The sequence below is a fragment of the Balaenoptera acutorostrata genome, chromosome 1 (assembly GCF_949987535.1).
Source record: "Balaenoptera acutorostrata chromosome 1, mBalAcu1.1, whole genome shotgun sequence".
Classification (NCBI taxonomy): Eukaryota; Metazoa; Chordata; class Mammalia; order Artiodactyla; family Balaenopteridae; genus Balaenoptera; species Balaenoptera acutorostrata.
In genome coordinates, this window is record NC_080064.1 from 7117560 (window position 1) to 7135711 (window position 18152).

Below are 18152 nucleotides of genomic sequence, written 5' to 3' on the forward strand. Positions count from 1 at the left end.
GGGTTTTCCCAAACGCCTGCAGAGGGTTCAGTGGGACCACCTCTCATGCCCCAAGGAGCTTCCACTGTTGCAGCCCCTGCCAGAGTGCAGGCAGGGTTTTCTAAAGCTGAGCTTCCAAGCCTGGCTCCAGTCTACGGCAAGACCCAGAACACAGTGCAGAACCCACGGAGGTCGTGGCACAACGCCAGCCTTGGCCCAGTTGCTGTTTCAGGGACTTGCCTGGATAATTTATATCTGAGAGGTTTGCTGCGCATCCTTAGAGCAGATTTAGTGAGAGACCTAAAGTTTTTTTTTTTTTTTTTTTTGTAAAAAGATACCGTTTTGCTTTGGGAAGAACTGCACAGGAGCTCAGCCCGTCCAGTGCCCGGGACCACCTGGGCGCATGCCCCCGTCGGCCCTGCGTGGCATCACCCCCAATGCAGACCTGGATCCAGGCACTGCATGTCCTGGAATGCCACGCCAGTGGTGCCAGCCTTGGCGCACCTCCAACGGCACCTACTGAGGCAGCAACTGCCTTTGGGGCGGCCCTTTGGCCAGATGGGGAGGAGCCTGGTCCCGGAGACCAGAGTTCAGACGCCTTGGGCTCCTTGCGCATGTCCCCGTAAAGAGCCACTGCCCCAAGTGTGCTTTCCGCTGCTTCTGTGCGAACCCCATCCCCATCTAGATGGGCTTCTTATGGAACCCCCCACAATTGCCTGGCACCCCGTGCATCATAATTCAACACCCACTACTAACACGTCAGTGAATTCATCCCTTCTTAAATGCTGCAGCCTCTGCCCCTGCGGTCGCAAATCATTGTTTCAAGTTTCCCTCCAAAGCACATCTCAATAAACCCACAAGAAGAAAACCTCCACCCCCAATGAATAAGGCAGTGAAGGCTGCCTCTGTGTTCCCAGGGTTCAAGCCAGGCTGGAAAGATCACAACAGAGATCAGACCAGAATTCTCCAGCCCGATTCCACACGGCTTAAAGAGCCAGCTAACCAGACACGAACGCACGCACGCACGCACGCGCCGAGGCAAGGACTGAGCTTAAACTCATCAGTGAGTCTGTGGGGTCTCCCCGTGCCCAAGCATGTGAACCAACCCGAAGTCAGGTCCTGAACGCACTTTGGATTTCGCCCAGGGCTCGGCGCTCCCCAGTCTGAGTTACCCAAAGGGCTGACCCGAGAGTAGGTATCCCTTTCTCTCTCCTCCTCCTCCTCCTCCCCCACCCCCCCCTCCACCGCTCCTGAGGTTCTGCAGTCACTTGAAGGAGAAAGATTTCGCAGTACGGCATTCTTAAAGCTGCAGTGTCCAAATTCTCCTTCAAACCCCAAGTGTCACAGACATCAGCGCACTTACCGGGGTCCTTTGCAGAGGGTGGGTGGGCAAGGTGGTGGGGCATGGGGGGCTTGCTTGGAGAAGCCAGGCGGGTGGGAATCAGAGACTCAGACTCTAGCGAGGGTAAAGAGGAGAGGCAGACTGCACCGTGATAGCCTCTGCAGTTAAACCAGGTTGCTGGGACTGCAGCACGACTGCAATGGAGTAGTTTTTTTTTTTTTAAATCACAAAGCCACCCACCAAAATTTCCTCCACAAACTTATATTCATCGTAGCTGAATTAAAACACAAGGTGCAAACATAAAACCAACATGAGAAAGAAACCGAATGAAAAAATAATAATTTGAACGGCATTTAAAAATTATTTGGAAAATTTTACTCCTGTGAGCAACTGACTCAGCTTTCCTTGCACGGAAAGCCATGCGGGGAGGGACCTGGATGAACTTCATGGAGCCCAGAGTTGCTGTAAAGTGCAGGGAGAGGGCTTCAGCTTCTTAGAAAAGAAAGCTTTTAAAAAACCCAAAGAAAAGGGAATCGTTCTGCCGGCTACCTAAGGAGCAGGTAAAATGAGCTGACTGATGGTCTAGCATCAAGAAACCCACACACCCCTCCCGAAAGTTACCTCTCTCCTCTGCTCAGCGGCTGCCGGCTGCCGTCCTGCCCCGATGCCGGCAAGTTGCAGACTTCTGCTGGGAAGGCAGGACCCAAAATAAGAAGTGTCAGCTGGGTCCTTGCACCGAAATGATGCCAGGAGTCAACGCTGCAGACGCGGGGATGGTCTCTCCCCTTCTCCCTCCCCCATCCTGGTTTAATTTAAACCCCTGACACTGCAAGATGCCCGCTCCTACAGAAGCGCATCTCCAAAAACCCTCCTTACCACCAGGTCCAAGGCTTTGCTCCACCTCCCACATTTGTTCACCTGAAGATGCTTTTCCGGCAAAAGAAAAAAAAACAACGAAAAGAAGACAGGGACTGCAGAATCCTTAATTCCTTCCTTCCTGGGACCACATTTTAGAGAAGGTGTGACTTGTTCAGAAGTTTGAGAACTGCAGCCTGATGCCCAGGAAGCAGCAGAAGCCATGAGTGACAAGTCTGCTCTGCTTCAGGCAGAAGTCTACACCATCACTTTACCAAAAAAAGGACAGAGGTAGACCCAGGGTCAGAAGAATAGGAAAATTCCTCTCTGTCTGCTGGCAAATTTTCAACAGTTTGGGAAAATCTCTAGTTTTGCTTTCCTTCAAGAAAATCCCGTTTTAAAAATTGGCAGGCACATGAAATGTACAAGATGGCCACAACGTGTACATTTTTGTCCTGACATGTCCGTGATTCTTAAAGTTTTTGCTCCTACCTCTGTGAAAGTTAATATGTTTTAAGACTGAGATAGGGATTTAATTGGGAAAATTCCAGGAGAGAGCTGCACTTTAAATGCAGATATGGTTAAAATAGCACATCCTAATATAATCCACGAAAGATAAAGCAGAGTAGATAAATTGAGATGGAGAGCAGGGTGAGGGGAGAAGAAGGGATTCCCAGATTTTGAATTTAATGCAGACTGAGAGTCTGAGAAAAGTCAATTAAGGAGAAAGGCGGGGAGGGAAACTAAGAGTCCTAAATCAATTGTTCAGAAGGACCAACTGCATCAATTTCACATACATTTCATCACTGAAGGAAAACCTGGTGTGTGACTGGTTTCTAAACAGACCCAGGGGGAAGGCTGTGCTGCCGGCATCCTGCCTGGGACACACAGGGCCACCCAGCTGCAGTGTGCCAGCGCCGACATGGGCACCGCATCCGCCGGCCACCCTCACCCACTTTCCTGGCTCTCAGGCTTTGGCAGACAGGTAAGGCTGTGCGGCACGGGCTATGCTGACAGGCAGACCCAAGGACCAGCCACGGTCAGGCTGTTGGCACCCTCCATGCTGCACCCCTTGTTGTGGCAGGGGTGGCCCAGACTCATGGAGGGTCCCAGTGGGAGGGACCCCAGAGAGCACACAGCCCCATCCCCCCATTTCACAGACAGGTAGTCCTGACACCCAAGAAACGGCAAGGCCTCATGCAAGGTCACCTGGCCAGTGAGAGGCAGAACCTGGATTAGAATTTGGACCTCCAGATCCTTGGTCCTGTGAACTTCGCACTGTATTTGCCATCCCCCTGCCCCTTAGGTGAGCCGACTTCCTCTGCCCCTTCTTCATATGACCTTGAGGGTCACCTCTCTGTCCTGTGAGTCACTTTACCCTCCCTAGATGGTATGCAGACTTAGGCCAAGGAGTTTCAACTCTTTGAAAGTGGGAAAAATACCAAGTCATTTTCTTGCCTTCAGAGGCAAGACCATACTTAAGGCTTAGGAACCAAAGCAAGTGTTTTTCAGTCTCCTCCGATTTTGAGACCTACAAGGTCATCTGCATTGGGGCTACTGAAACAAATTGCCACAAACTTGGTGGCTTAAAACAACAGAAGTTTATTGTCTCACAGTTCTGGAGGCCAAAAGTCTGATATTAAGATGTCAGCAGGGTGGTTCCTTCTGGAGAATTCATTCCATGCCTTTCTCCCAGCTTCTGTCGATTGCTGGAAATTCTGGGCATTCCTTGCCTTGTAGATGCATCGCTCCAATCTCTGCCTCTGTCTTCATGTGCGTGGCCTTCTCCTCTGCGTGACGTCTTCCCTTCTCATTTGTCTCTTCTCTTATAAGGACACTTGTCATTGGATTTAGGGCCCATCCTAATCCAGCATGATCTTGTCTTGAGTTCCTTAATTATATCTTCAGAGACCCTTTTTCCATATAAGGTCATCACAGGTTCCACATCTTTTTTTGTGTGGAGGGGGCGTCCTTCAACCCACTGCATTGTCCACTGAAAGTTTTCACATGCGCAGCAACAGCAATGGAGTATCACGGTGCTGATCCCATCCCAGTCTCTGGAGGTGTCACAACACAGAGCCCTTTAATGCCATTTGCAGCAACATAGTTGGACCTAGAGATTATCATACTAAGTGAAGTAAGTCAGACAGAGAAAGACAAATATCATGTGAAATCACTTATATGTGGAATCTTAAAAAAATGATACAAGTGAACTTATTTACAAAACAGAAGCAGACTCACAGACTTTGAAAACAAACTTACGGTTACCAAAGGGGAAAAGTGCAGGGAGGGGGGGAATAAATGAGGAGTTTGGGATTAACATATACACACTACTATATATAAAATAGATAACCAACAAGGACCTACTGCATAGCATAGGGAACTCTACTCAATATTCTGTAATAACCTGTATGGAAAAGAATCTGAAAAAGAATGGATATATGTATATGTATAACTGAATCACTTTGCTGTACACCTGAAACTAACAAAATATTGTAAATCAACTATACTCCAATATAAAATAAAAATTAAATTAAAAAAAAGAGAAGTTTGGAACTCCCTGGAAGTCCAGTGGTTAGGACTCTGCACTTTCACTGCCAAGGGCCCGGGTTCGATCCCTGGTTGGGGAACTAAGATCCCACAAGCCTTGCGGTGAGGCAAAAAAAAAAGGAGTTAAGAGCCATGTGTACGGAATGCTTGGCCTCTAAGTGCTTTACTTGTGTCGACTTAGTTAATTCTGTCAACAACCCTCTGTGGTAAGTACTGTCATCATCACCCCCATTTTACAGTCAAGGAAACTGAGGCACAAAGAGGTTTAGGTCACACAGCTACTGAGTAGCAGGATGGAGGCCATCTGGCTCCAGAACCCGTGCTCTTCACCACACTTCTGCTCAATCGTGCTGGGGTTGCAGATACTTCTCTCTCTCTCAACTTGACACCATTGATTTTCTATCCAACCCGCATCTCTGATTTGTTTCTTTTACAGATATTTATTGGGCATGTTTGAATGTGTGCTCTGTGCTGATCTAAATTCTGGGCATTGTCCTTTGCCATCCCTGCCAGGGATGCTTCTGCAGCCTTTAGACACACGGGAGGGACTCAGGAAAGTAAACCGTGCAGATAAGCCCACGAGGTTACCCTAAGAACGGGGGGGACATGTCACTGCACATCTTTGTCCCTCGTGATCAACAAGACGCCCGTCAGGTCAGTAATTAACACGAAACAAAAACAAGCATCCATTTTCAAATCAACAAGAAAGAAGAAACTTGGGAACAACAGTGGTCTTTGGGAGATGCCAACATTGTGGTTCTTGCATTGGATCCTCTTTCCCAGGCTGTTTTAGCAAATCTGGTGAGTCTTTCACTTTCTTCAAGAACAAGTTCTAGGGGACTTCCCTGGTGACTCAGTGGTTAAGAATCCGCCTGCCAATGCAGGGGACACGTGTTCGAGCCCTGGTCCGGGAAAATCCCACATGCTGCAGAGCAACTAAGCCCGTGCGCCACAACTACTGAGCCCGCATGCCACAACTACTGAGCACGTGTGCCACAACTACTGAGCCCGCATGCTGCAACTACTGAAGTCCATGCGCCTAGAGCCCGAGCTCCGCAACAAGAGAAGCCACGGCAATGAGAAGTCCGCACCACAACGAAGAGTAGCCCCCGCTCTCTGAAACTAGAGAAAGCCGCACGCAGCAACGAAGACCCAATGCAGCCAAATAAATCAAATAAATAAATTTTAAAAAAGAAAGAACAAGTTCTAATCCATTTTAGATTTCTTCTTAGGCCTTGAGAAATAACTTGAGCACTTTGCACACAAACTGCTGGGTGGAAGGCAGATACAGCCCCAGTTTTTTTCATTGGCTGCCTTATGCGGGGTTAATATGCAACAATCCCACTGTCTCTTATATGTTCAGTAGCAGTAGTAGAAAACTAGGTTCAACCTAGGGAAAGTGTCCTATCTGGAAGTTGTTCTAAAATATTACTCTAGATCAGGGTCTTTCCCTTTTAAGGACAAGGCAGAACCCTTGAAGGCCCAGGAGCAGTGCTGCCTGGAGATAAGCTCGAGATGGCCATCTGACTCAGCAGATTCCCTGCCTCTTACATCATAAAAAGTCCCTTGACCTTTACATAGCAAAGCATCTGGGTTGGGACTGGAGAACATCGTTGAATGCATCACTGTGGCTTTTCTTTCCGGACGAGTAAAGCTTTCTGTGATGACTTCCATGTGCTTGGCCTTTTCTCTATCAACACAAAATCACCATCACCAGGGAGGGGTCCAAGAGGGTGGCTTTCATCGTCTTCAAAAGAAGATAAAGGCTTTGCCCGCCTTGAATCTCCTACATTGTTTGACAGCTGTGCTGAGCAGAGTTCTTTCTGCTCCGAGCAATGTCGTGTGAGGGCACAAGGATTGCAGAGTCAAATGCATTTTACAATTAGTGAGAACTCTTCCACCCCAAACAGTCACACTGTTTCTTCCTCCTACTTCTTCATGGTCAGCTGGGGGACAGCAATCTCCTACCCTCCTGATCTGCCTCGTAGTCTGTTTAAACAAAAAACCCATAAATGCTCAAATATTAGATCTGCCAGCTTACATATGCACTTTGTGGGTTTTTTCAGTTGTTCATTTAAAAAGTGTTGATTGAGGGACTGCCCTGGAGGTCCAGTGGTTAAGACTCCGAGCTTCCACTGCAGGGGACACGGGTTCGATCCCTGGTGGGGGAACTAGGATCCCGCATGCCACGTGGCACGGCCAAAAAAAAAAAAAAAGTGTTGATTGAGCACCTTCTATGTGCAGAGCAGTGGAGAGCCACACATTCTGTCCACACTGGGCTAAAGGTGAGCTTGCGCTCCATAGATTGTTAATGTATCTTTGCTGAGACATTGGAGGTTCACAGCTTAAGCTGAGATTCTTCCCCAGGATGTCTGTGTTAACTGCCAAGGGATGATGGGGGCATCTTCAGGCCCTGGCTGCCTGATGAAAAATATTTTCAGTGCAAGGAAGCCTTCTTGGGGTCCTCGGCCATAAGCATCTTTCACTGTGCCCATGGAACTTGCATCTCTTGGCCTGTGCCCAAATGTCCCCTTATCAGAGTCACTCTCTTCTTCAAAACAGCACACCAGGACCACCTCCTTGCCTTCTGAGCAGGTATATCAGCACCTGACATTGTACACTTATTTGTTTATTCGTTAGCATTTGTGTCCCTACACTGGGGTGCCACCTCCCCCAAAGCTGTTTCACTCACTGCTGTGTTCGCGGCACTAGGACAGCGCCTAGCAGGCAGTTGAAGCTCCATACATTTTTGTAAATGAATAACTGAATGAATGAATGAACAAACATATTCCCTTTCTTTTCAACCTGTGCCAATGGAATGCTTCATTTCTAGGCAAACCTACGATCTCCGCCGCTTGGGGACTTCTAATTTTCCCCCATACGTGAAAGCTGGCTTCCCACAAGCCCACATGACGACTCTGCAGATCACGTCCCAAGGAAGTCACTGCTGTCCTTCCCCGACACGCGGGCCGGGGGGAAGCGCTGGCTGAGCAGGCCGTCCCTCTGCCATAGTGCAACCCTTTGGAGTTGCCCTTCATCTCAGAATAAAATGCAAACACCCTACCAAGGCCCAGGAGGCTATGAGGTCCAGCCTTGACCCCTGCCTCCAGCCTCCCACCTCCTCTTGGCCGACCTCTCCCTCCTGCTCAGCTTCAGCAGTTCCAGCAGCCCCTGGCCTCCTCCTGATCTCCCTGAACAGCCCTCGACGGCTCCTTCTCACTTTCAGGTGTCAGTCCGGCTCCCTTCCTGGAAGAGCCTCTTTTGATGGGCTCCCTGGAGTGGCTCTTGGCTTCCTGCTCCTTCCCAATCAGTCCCTGCAGCCCGGCATCTGTCACTGTCTGTGATTCTCTGGTTCATCTGTTCTCTCAGGAGAAGGACAGTGTTCATCCCTGGACACCCTGGGCAGGAAGAACACCTGGTATCAATGCCAGCACCCCCCTGCAACATTAACGAGAATGTCTGTTGGATCAAGGGCTGCATGACTGCTCCCGGGCGCTCAGCCTACGGCCATGTTCCCACAGCCTTCTCTTTCGACACCTGTATTAATCTGCTGGGGCCACCGTAAAAAGCAGCACAGACTGGGCAGCTTACACGACAGAAATGTATTCTCTCAGTTCTGGAGGCTGGAAGTCCAAGATCCAAGGTTTCGGCAGAGTTGGCTTCTCCGGAGGCCTCTCTCCTTGGTTTGCAGACGGCCGTCTTCTCGCTATGTCCTCACATGTTCTTCCCTCTGTGTGTGTCTGCGTCGTAATCTCTTCTTCTTATAAGGATGCCAGTCAGATTGGATCAGGGCCCCGTAAGGACCTCACGTTAACTTAATCACCTCTTTAAAGACCTCATCTCCAAATACAGTCACACTCTGAGGTACCGGGGGTGGGGTTTCAGCGTACGAATCTTGTGGGGGGCACCTAATAACACACCTGCTATCCACTCACCCCTGCCATCACTGGCTGCCTTGCGTGAGCTCTCCCACTCTCCTTTGACTTTGGCCTTCGGCCCCCATTCTCCTTCCCACTCCTCCTCTCAGTGACCTCAGTGTTCCCATTGCTCATGTTTTGCTTATAGAAGCTTTCTGCTCAGATCCTTGTTTCTCGGGCTTGGCTATCCGGTTGCTCAGCCCACCACACGGCAGTTACCCCATTTGCTGAGCGCTTACTAAGGGCCGGTGCTGCCCCCGCACTTCCCATATTTAAGCCTCACATAACCCAGGAGGTGGCTCTGACTGCCCCCATATTATTTAGGCAGGAACCAAGCTTGGACAGGTCGAATGAGCTGCCCCAGGTCATAGAGTTGAAAGTGGGGGGACCTGGAGTGGAACGCAGACTTTCAGCTTCAGGGCATGTGCTCCAAACACCATGTTTGCCCACAGATTCCCAGGGCACGTCATCGGTGGGGTGAGGAGCTAGGACAGGCAGGCTCACTTAGAGAGCAACAGACAGGGCCATCGATAGACTGGCAACCAAAGAAGAGATGGCAACATTAGAAAGAGCGGAATAGGAATAAAAAGCATGGCAATCTGGTCCATTTCCATAAGGGCTAAGAGCCCTCCAAGCCTCCAGAGGTCCCCAGTGCATCGCCATACACCTCACCATAGAGAACAGCAGCAGAAGAGCCTGTTCAGTGAGGACTGGCAGAGTCAGCGAAGAAAAATACAGGACTCTCAGTTAAATCTGAATTTCAGATGAACAACAAATTATTTTTTAGTCTAAGTATGGCCCATGTAATATTTGGGACATGCTTTTACTCAAAAACTATTTGTTGCTTACCTGAAATTCAAGATGACTGGACATCCTGTATTTTATCTAGCAACCCTATGTTCACTACATGTTTGATTTTAAAAAGGAAGAGAATGTGCAATGTATTCTAGAGAGATTTCCTTCCAAAATGGGTAAAATAAAATGATGGGTGCTTAAGTGATCCTTTGTAACAGATGTAACAGATAAGAACTGTGTAAATGGGGGCTTCCCTGGTGGTCCAGTGGTTAAGAATCTGCCTGCCAATGCAGGGGACACAGGTTCAGTCCCTGGTCTGGGAAGATCCTACATGCCTTACGGAGCAAGTAAGCCCGTGTGCCACAACTGTTGAGCCTGCGCTCTAGAGCCCACGAACCACAACTACTGAGCCCACGCACTGCAACTACTGAAGCCCGTGTGCTGCAACTACTGAAGCCCATGCGCCTGGAGCCTGTGCCCCGCAACAAGAGAAGCCACCGCAATGAGAAGCCCATGCCCCACAATGAAGAGTAGCTCCTGCTCGCCGCAACTAGAGAAAGCCCGCACGCAGCTATGAAGATCCAGCATGGCCAAAAAAAAAAAAAAAAAAAAAAAGAACTGTGTAAATGACAGAAGCCATAAGTAGAGACTTAAACAAAATAGAGGTTTATTTCTCTTTCATATAAAAAAATTCTGGAGGTCAAAGGTCCACAGTGTCATGAGGGACCTGGGCTCCTCCTACCTTTTTCTTCTCTCATTCTTAGCATGTGACTTCCAGACTCATGAGCCAAGAGGGTTGCTGGAGCCCCAGCAATCACATCAGCATTCCAGGCAAGAAGCAAGGAGCAGGTGGAGGAAGAATATGAAAAAAGCACATGCCAGCTGTCTATTCCCCTTTTCATAAATTCTATAATACTTGATAACTTCTGCTTACAACTCGTTGGCCAGAACTTAATCACGTGGCCCTATTTAGCGGCAAGAGAAGCTTGGAGATGTAGTGTTATAACTGTGTACATTGCCACACTGTAAAAAATCAAGGATTTGTTAGTAGAAGAAGGGGAGAATGGATATTAGGTAGGCACGTAGACAATAAAACACTATGTCTTCTTTCCTTGCGTATTAGGATACCTGGCCTTTCCGCAGGAGGACTTTAAGGGCCCACTTTTGAAAAATATAGGCAATTTTAACACACCTGCTATTTTGTTTTATAGACTTCACTTGTTACGATCCTAAGCCACCAAGGGTTACAGTTTAATATAACAGAAGAGTAATAAAATAAAGCAGCAGATTGATCTTTTTATATCTAAAATCTAATTAAAAAGAATTTTTTAAGGAGAAGAGTAAACTCCTTGAAGAATAAATTTCAGGTCTCTGTGGCTCTCCCCACTCTACCCTTAGATTGTAATTCGATTCAGGCTTTGCCCAGATCCTACTATGCGCCCGACATGGTGTAGAAGCAGGGGGTAAAAGGAGGGCTGCGTGGCGCCCACCCACGGGGTGCTTGCTCTCGTGGAGGTGATACATGGGTGTGAAATGGCCTGAGATAGTGCCTGGGTTCCTTCCCGATTAGGTCAGGTGAGGAAAGAGACTGGTTAGGTTGGGTGGGGGAAATCACTCATGTTCCTGACAAAACTCATCCAGTGGAGAATTCCGGTCCTATGACGCTCCACGCGGGCTGTAAAGACCTTCATTAGCAGCTGCAGCTCTTCTCAGTAACTCGGGTTTGGGGGCAATTTTCTGGGTCTCCTGAAATCACTCAGTGATTTGCATGGGTCTCTTGAATTCTGCTGAGAATATTTCACCTTTTAGATTTCGTACGAAGCAAAACTCTTAAAAGATGGAAAAAAAAAATTCTTAAAAGATGAAAAAAAAAAAAAGAAAGAAAGAAAGAAAGAAAGAAATCCTTGCTTTGCCCTCAATCTTTGGATCATTAAAAGCGTGTGTAATGGGATGTTCTAAAGGGACTCACCGGCTCCGTTTCAGTCATGGGTCCAGTCTTGGGAGGCCACCATTCCCAGCTCCACGGGGACAAACATGCGAAGGAGGGGTCAAGTGACTGCTTTGCGTCCATCAGCTCAATAACTACTCTGAGAGAGAAAAAAGATGCATCACATTTGAGATGAGGGAAGAATGCTTTTCAGTGGTCATTGTCCCGCGAGTATCGCCCCCACGTGGAGGAGCGGGGACTTGCTTCCCCTTACCACCAGCTGGCTGAAGGGATCTTTACGTAAAGAACTCAGAGGGCAACACATGTGCCCCAGGGCACCGTGCAACTCCCGCCTGAGAAATCGAAAGGTGGAGAAGGGACGCCTGGCTAAAGCACCCCTCTGGCAGTGACATTCTTTCCCTGAGAGCCGGTTCAAGGTGGGAGCTCCTGGGGACCAGGTGTGCATCTGGGAGAGTCTTTGATCTTCCCAATAGATCACCTGGAGGGGAAAAGAGACCTCAGAGGAAGAGGTCTGATCTCCAGGGACTGGGGATGGAATTACAAATAACAAAAAGCCAGCCAGAGAAGGCATTTTCACAGGAGTCAAAAGAACAGCAGGTGTCAGCTCTTCCCTGTTGAAATTTCCAAAGACCCTTCAAAGTGCCTGGTGTGATAAGCTTTGAATATCTGCTGAGCCCAGCGAGCAGCGATGCCAGCCCAGGACCTCCCAGTCCAGGTAAACCTCACCTGTCGCTTTCTCGTGTCTTCTTCCTGCAGTTTGGGAGCAGGCAGAGGCCACAGCTAGCAATCGGAGGGCCGCCCAGGTAGAAAAACAGTATCCTAGCCCCTCTCCTCCAGGAGCTGGGGGCAGGGAAAAGCTGTAACTCTGGGGTTCTGACTATTATATGGGACTAGACATTTAAAATCCTGGCTGGAGAGAGAGGCTGAGAAAGTCAGATCTCATCCAAGATTTCAGTTTCAGATTTCATCCAGAGGTGGAGTAAGCGTCCCAGCAGGTTTGAACCGCCAGTGGGGCAAGATGAAGTTTTGTCTTTTGCACCCAATGAGTCCCACTTGTTCAAGGTAGCAGCTACATGTGAAAACTTAAAAAATGTCTCAGGGTTAATCTCCCAGTTGCAGGAAAGCACAATAAGCAAGGCATTAATTAGGGCCCCATTTACACTTCCTGCTTCACCTCTAAGTACCTGTTTATGGGGAGCTGGTTCTTCTAATGGCTGCACTCATTCCTGTTCTATTTGTAATTCGGATTTCTTTAAGTACCTGGGAGCCATGCTCTAATATTAGCCAACTTTCTGGAACTTAATATAGATAAACTCATTTGGGGGTCTCATCCATGTGGCACTTAATTCTAGAAGAATTAGAAGAACGTCATTATTAGCCTGTTACCCAATTGCGTGGGTTCTAAGAATGAAGTATTTCAGAGAGTCTGGCATATGTTTGAGTTTCATATGCCTTTTACTTTGTAATGCGGACTCACGTACTCAACATTCTCCTACAATGGACTGGTGTTGATATCAAGGCAAAGTGTCTGATTTTAGCTAACACATAATTACCTTTTACAATAAAATTGCAGCTGGACAGTTGAGGAGGCATTGAGAGGGATGCAGAAGTAGAAATGAGAACTGGGCCCTTGAAGAGGTTTTCGCTGTGTGGACATTGGCTGCTGTCCCAGGTCTGAAAAGTGTCAGTCTTGGGGATAAACCTCTGTGTGTCTAGCACTCCCCATACAAAGGTCAAAGGATGACTGGTTTGTTCTAATCCCAGGGCACAGGGGAGACAGGCGGGCAGGGTATCCTTGGCTAAATGATACTGCACAAGCCAGACGCCTCTCAGATCCTCATCCATGGGATGCTGCCCCAATGTGACTTTCTTTTTTCTTTCCAGTATTTTCTTTTATTGTGATAAAGCATACACAACATAAAGTTTACCACTTTAATCATTTTAAGTGCACCATTCAGTGGCATTAAGTATTCACAGTGCCAGGTAACCATCACCACCATCCATTGCCACAACTTTTTTCATCTTCCCAAACAGAAACTCTGTACCCAATAAACACCAACTCCCATTTCTCCACTCCTCCTGCCCCTGGCAACCACCATTCTACTTTCTGTCTCTATGAATGCGCCAGTTTTAGGCATCACAAATAAATGGAACCGTACAACATTTGTCCTTTTGTGTCTGGCTTCTTTCACTTAGCATAATGTTTTCAAGGTTCATCCATGTTGTAGCATGTACCAGAATTTCGTTCCTTTTCGTGGCTGAATAATATCTCATGGTGTGGATGTACCACATTTTGTTTATCTGTTCATCTGTTCACTGATACTTGGGTTGTTTCCACCTTCTGACTACTGTGAATAATGCTTCTACGAATGTTGGTGAACAAGTATCTGGGTCCCAGCTTTCAGTTCTTTTGGATATGTAACTAGGAATGGAATTGCTGGATCATATAGTAATTCTGTGTCTAACTTTCTGAGGAACCTCTAACCTGTTTTCCCTATAGCAGCTGCATCATTTTACATTCCCACAAGCAGTGCATGAGCATTCCGATTTCTTCACGTTCTCCCCAACACTCGTTATTTTCCCTTTTTTGTTTGGTTGTTTAAGTACAGCCATCCTAGTGGGTGGGAAGTGCTGTCTCATTGTGGTTTGACTCGCATTTCTCTAATGACTAATGACATTGAGTATCTTTTTATGTGCTTTTTGGTCATTTGCATATCTTCTTTAGAAAAATGTCTATTCAAATCCGTTGCCCATTTTTGAATTGGGTTGTTTGGTTTCTTTTGTTGCTGAATTGTGGCGGTTCTTTATATATTCTAAACACTACAAATTTACGAATATTTTCTCCTATTTTGTGGGTTACCTTTTCACTCTCTAGGGTCCTTTGATGCACAATCAAATGGGACTTTTTGCATACGTTGAAAAAAAAGTTGATCTGACAAAGATCTGACAGCTGACAGCTATGTAATGTTAATTAACTCATCTATTTAACCCACAAGTATGTATTAAGGAGACCCTCGTTCTGGGGTTTATGTTCACAAGATATAGTAGCCACCAGACAGCTCCCCTTCAAAGCATTTATAGTCTAGTTAACAAGACACTTCCCGTAAAACAGAGAGGCTGAAAAGCAACCACAGTGGACGTTGGCAGCTGACATACGATCATTTCAAATGTGTGAATTCCAATCGGATGTGACAGGAAGTGCCCCCGCACCAAGAGAGGTTGGTCGGGGAAAGCCACACAACTCCGCATCACCTGCCCCAAACCGCACGATCACATTTATCACCAGCAATCAATATTGCCATCCTCACAGTACGGCATCTGTACCATATGCCATACGCTGTATGGCATCTAAACTAGCAAGAACTTGAGAACATTAACTTTAGGTGTTACAGCATTCCCAGCTCAGTTGGTCCCTAACCAGGTCAAGATTATTATATTCTGGGGAAAGAGCTCCTTTGTAGCTTTGAAACATATAAATACATCAGCAGTCCCACCTTTCATGGAGGCTACATCATCAAAATTACAGGAACATTTTTTATTGAGCACCTATTTTATGTCATGGGTGCTCTGTTTTCTTAATCTTGATTTTAAAATAATAATAATAATAAAAGTTATTTACTGTTATATATCATTGAGTTTAACAGAAGTAGACCTTACAAAACCAAAAAGTTAAAAGGCAATCATTTATATAATCAAAGGAGTCTGTAGCTCTGAAAGCCCTCATCTTAAATGCTTATGAAGAGGTTTTTTGGCACAGATAAGATGGGTTTATAGAAGCATTAAATCTCTGGACAATATCAGCAGAGACCCTCATCACGAGTCCTGGGCCTTGGACAAGTGAAAGCCAATCAGAAATTATGGTTGCTGAAATGGTAATACAAGTACATGAGGGAAATATTGTATCTGAATTACATGTTGTTTTCCAGCAACATTTTTGTTACTTAAGGCAAGGTACACTCATATTTCAGGGCGCCTAATGGCACTGACTTGATTGCCAACTGTCCCTACTTGAAACCTGGCTCCCCTACGAGAGTTCAAGCTCCTTGAGGGTAGCTGTGTCTCCTGGGCCCTCAAAGACTTGCTTGAGAGGGACTTCCCTGGCGGTCCAGTGGGTAAGACTCCACACTTCCACTGCAGGGGGCACAGGTTCGATTCCTGGTCAGGGAACTGAGATTCCCTCATGCCGTGCAGTGCGGCCAAAATAAATAAATAAATAATAAAGTACTAAAAAAAAAAAAAAAAAAAAAGACTTGCTTGAGAGTGGGGGGACCCAACTGCTTAAGCCAAAAGGCCAAGCAGCATCCTTGATTATTTCTCCTCCCTTATCCCCTACGTCTAACGCATCAGCAAATCCCATCAATTTCCTCTCCGGAAGTCTCTCTCCACAGAATACAGATGTCCCTTGTACGTCAACCATGTGTTTCTGATGCTTTGACATCCGGGGCCTTGCTGACCCTGGAGGGACTGCCCCTCCCAGGGCTAGCCAGTTCCTAGAAATAGTCTGTGATTCACTCTGGCGCGTGCCTTTCATATGCAAACAAACCCATCCAGATCCCTAAGCTCCAACCTCTTTCTTTATCAGGCTCTCAGACTCAGGGCCACTATCTACCTGCCCTAATCACCCTGGACCAGATACAGACAACTAGGGGACAGCCCCTACGCCCCAGAGCCTGCTGAAAACTCTTCAAACTGGCCAGTCCTAAGCCTGCTGACCCTGCCTTGCCCATGCTTCCCTTGGAAACCACTATAAAGGCCCTTGTACACATTTTCCCTCACTCCCTCTGCCTCCTGGCTGACCCTGGTGCATCCCCACGTGGCCCTGCGTGGGCGGCAGGGCGTGCCCACTCTTCTTGGGAACTGAACTGTAACAAACTACCTTCTCAATGGCAGTCATCTCCTGATCTGTTGGCCTTGCGGTACCTGAATAGTAATAACATCTACATTTTAATACATCCTGGAGTTGTGCCCCTAGCCTGTCTGGACCCTACAATAACCCCCACCCACTCAATGTGCTTCTCCTCCGGGCCTGCAGCCCAGAAGCCCAGGGACTTTCCAAAATGAAAACTGATTGTGTCCTTCTCTTCTTTAAAATTCCCTAGGGGCTTCCACTACAAATTAGAATGAAATCCACATTCGTTTCCGTAGCCTGGAAGGCACCACGTGTCCCAGCTTCTACAACCTGTTCTTAGGTCTCCCCTTGCTCAGTGCTCCAGCCACACTGGCCTCCTTTCGGTTCTGCAAAGATGCCAAACTATTTCCTGGCTTGGGGCCTTTGTACGTGCTGTTCTCTCTGCCCGGAACACTCTTCCCCTAGCTTTTGTGTGACTGGCCCTTTTCCCTCTGGTCTCAGTCAAATATCACCCCTGGAGAGACCTTCCTTAACTGTACAGTCAGACATCCTGTTCCATTATTCTGTTTTATTTTCTTCATCACACTTGTCACTCTGTAATTATTCTTTTACTGCTTTATGGTCCATCTCTCTACCACACACCCCGACATGGAGTAGAACATAAGCTCCTTGAGAACAGGAGCCTCATTCATGGCTGTGTTCCCTGAGCCTAGACAGCCTGGCATGTCGTACTGGGTGAATGAATGAGGGGTACCTTACCTGTGTTTCCAGGACCGGAGAGGGGAGTGGAAGGGGCTGAGGAGTAAGGAGTTGTCCCCTGCTGTGACCCTGCAGCCACTTGGGAGCTGCTGGCTCCCCAGAGGCTCCCCAGCTCCTGGCCTCATATCAGGCTACTGCAGTGTCAGGGCTGGGAGAGACAGACAGTGCCTGCTTCCTGGAGAAGCCAACGGGAAGCCAGCCTCTGTCTCGTGAGGTTCTGCTGACCATCACATTTCCCCTGCAAGGGTGCCTTCTCCTTCCGCAGACCCCAGGTTCATCTGTCCCCTGCTCCAGAAGCTTGGCTGTCCCCAGGCTGCGTCCCCACTTGGCCCAAAGGATATGATGCAGCTTTTGCCGGTGCAGAGACGTCTGGGGTGGCTGCCAGCACTTTTATCTTTTCATTTCATCTGCCAGCCAAGAGCTTTCCCCTGCTTTTGCCTCTTGAAGCTTAAGGCAAGAAATGTTGACCTTGAGTACAGGTGCTTCTTAATTTGTTACTCAAGGTCCCCTGTCCTGGTTCACATCCCAGCCAGCTGTTCCCCAATCTTCTCTCTTCCTTTCCCTTGACCCCCCTGTTCCCTGGCAGCCTCAAAACAAAATTTGGGATTTTTTTCCTGAGATCTGGTTCAGGCAGTAGGAGCACTGCTAGTTTGCCCCCTTTACTCAAGGGTACCAAGGCACCTCTTTAGACTGTGGCCAAGTGGCCGCTTGGAGGAAACATTTCCAGAGTCATGCGCAGAGTGAAGGGGACTCCAACCCCTGAACTTGGGGGCCGCAGCTCCCCACCTTGTACCACTTTCATCTGACAAACATTTTTTGAGGATCTGCTGCTTGCCAGGCATTGGTCTGCTGGGGTCTGTCTTACTGGACCGGGGAGGGACTTTGGTCATGTCGGTGTTGCATAGAAATCCAAGCATATGTGTTTGGGGCACATTATGTGACAGTTCAACAAAGCATTCTGGGACAACTGGATAGTCACATGCAAAAGAATAACGTTGGACCTCCTACCTCTCACATCATACACAAAAATTAACCAAAAATGAATCAAAAGCCTAAACGTACGAGCTAAAACAAACTCTTAGAAGAAAATGCAAGCATAAATTTTCATGATATTGGATTAGGCAAAGCCTTCTTAGATATGATTCCAAAAGCACAAGC

General features: G+C 47.6%; 1 long non-coding RNA gene across 2 annotated transcripts; it reads right to left on the reverse strand.

The window, feature by feature from the left end:
- Positions 1-2762: 2762 nt before the first annotated feature.
- LOC103016007 (uncharacterized) lies at positions 2763-17292 on the reverse strand. Of its 2 annotated transcripts, none has more exons than XR_009005027.1 (3): positions 16995-17292; positions 11408-11525; positions 2763-4289 (listed from the first exon to the last, which is right to left on the reverse strand). It is a non-coding gene; the product is annotated as an uncharacterized LOC103016007 (long non-coding RNA). The 2 variants fall into 2 exon arrangements; XR_449967.2 differs by having other exon boundaries at positions 2763-4304.
- Between the last annotated feature and the right edge of the window lie 860 nt (positions 17293-18152).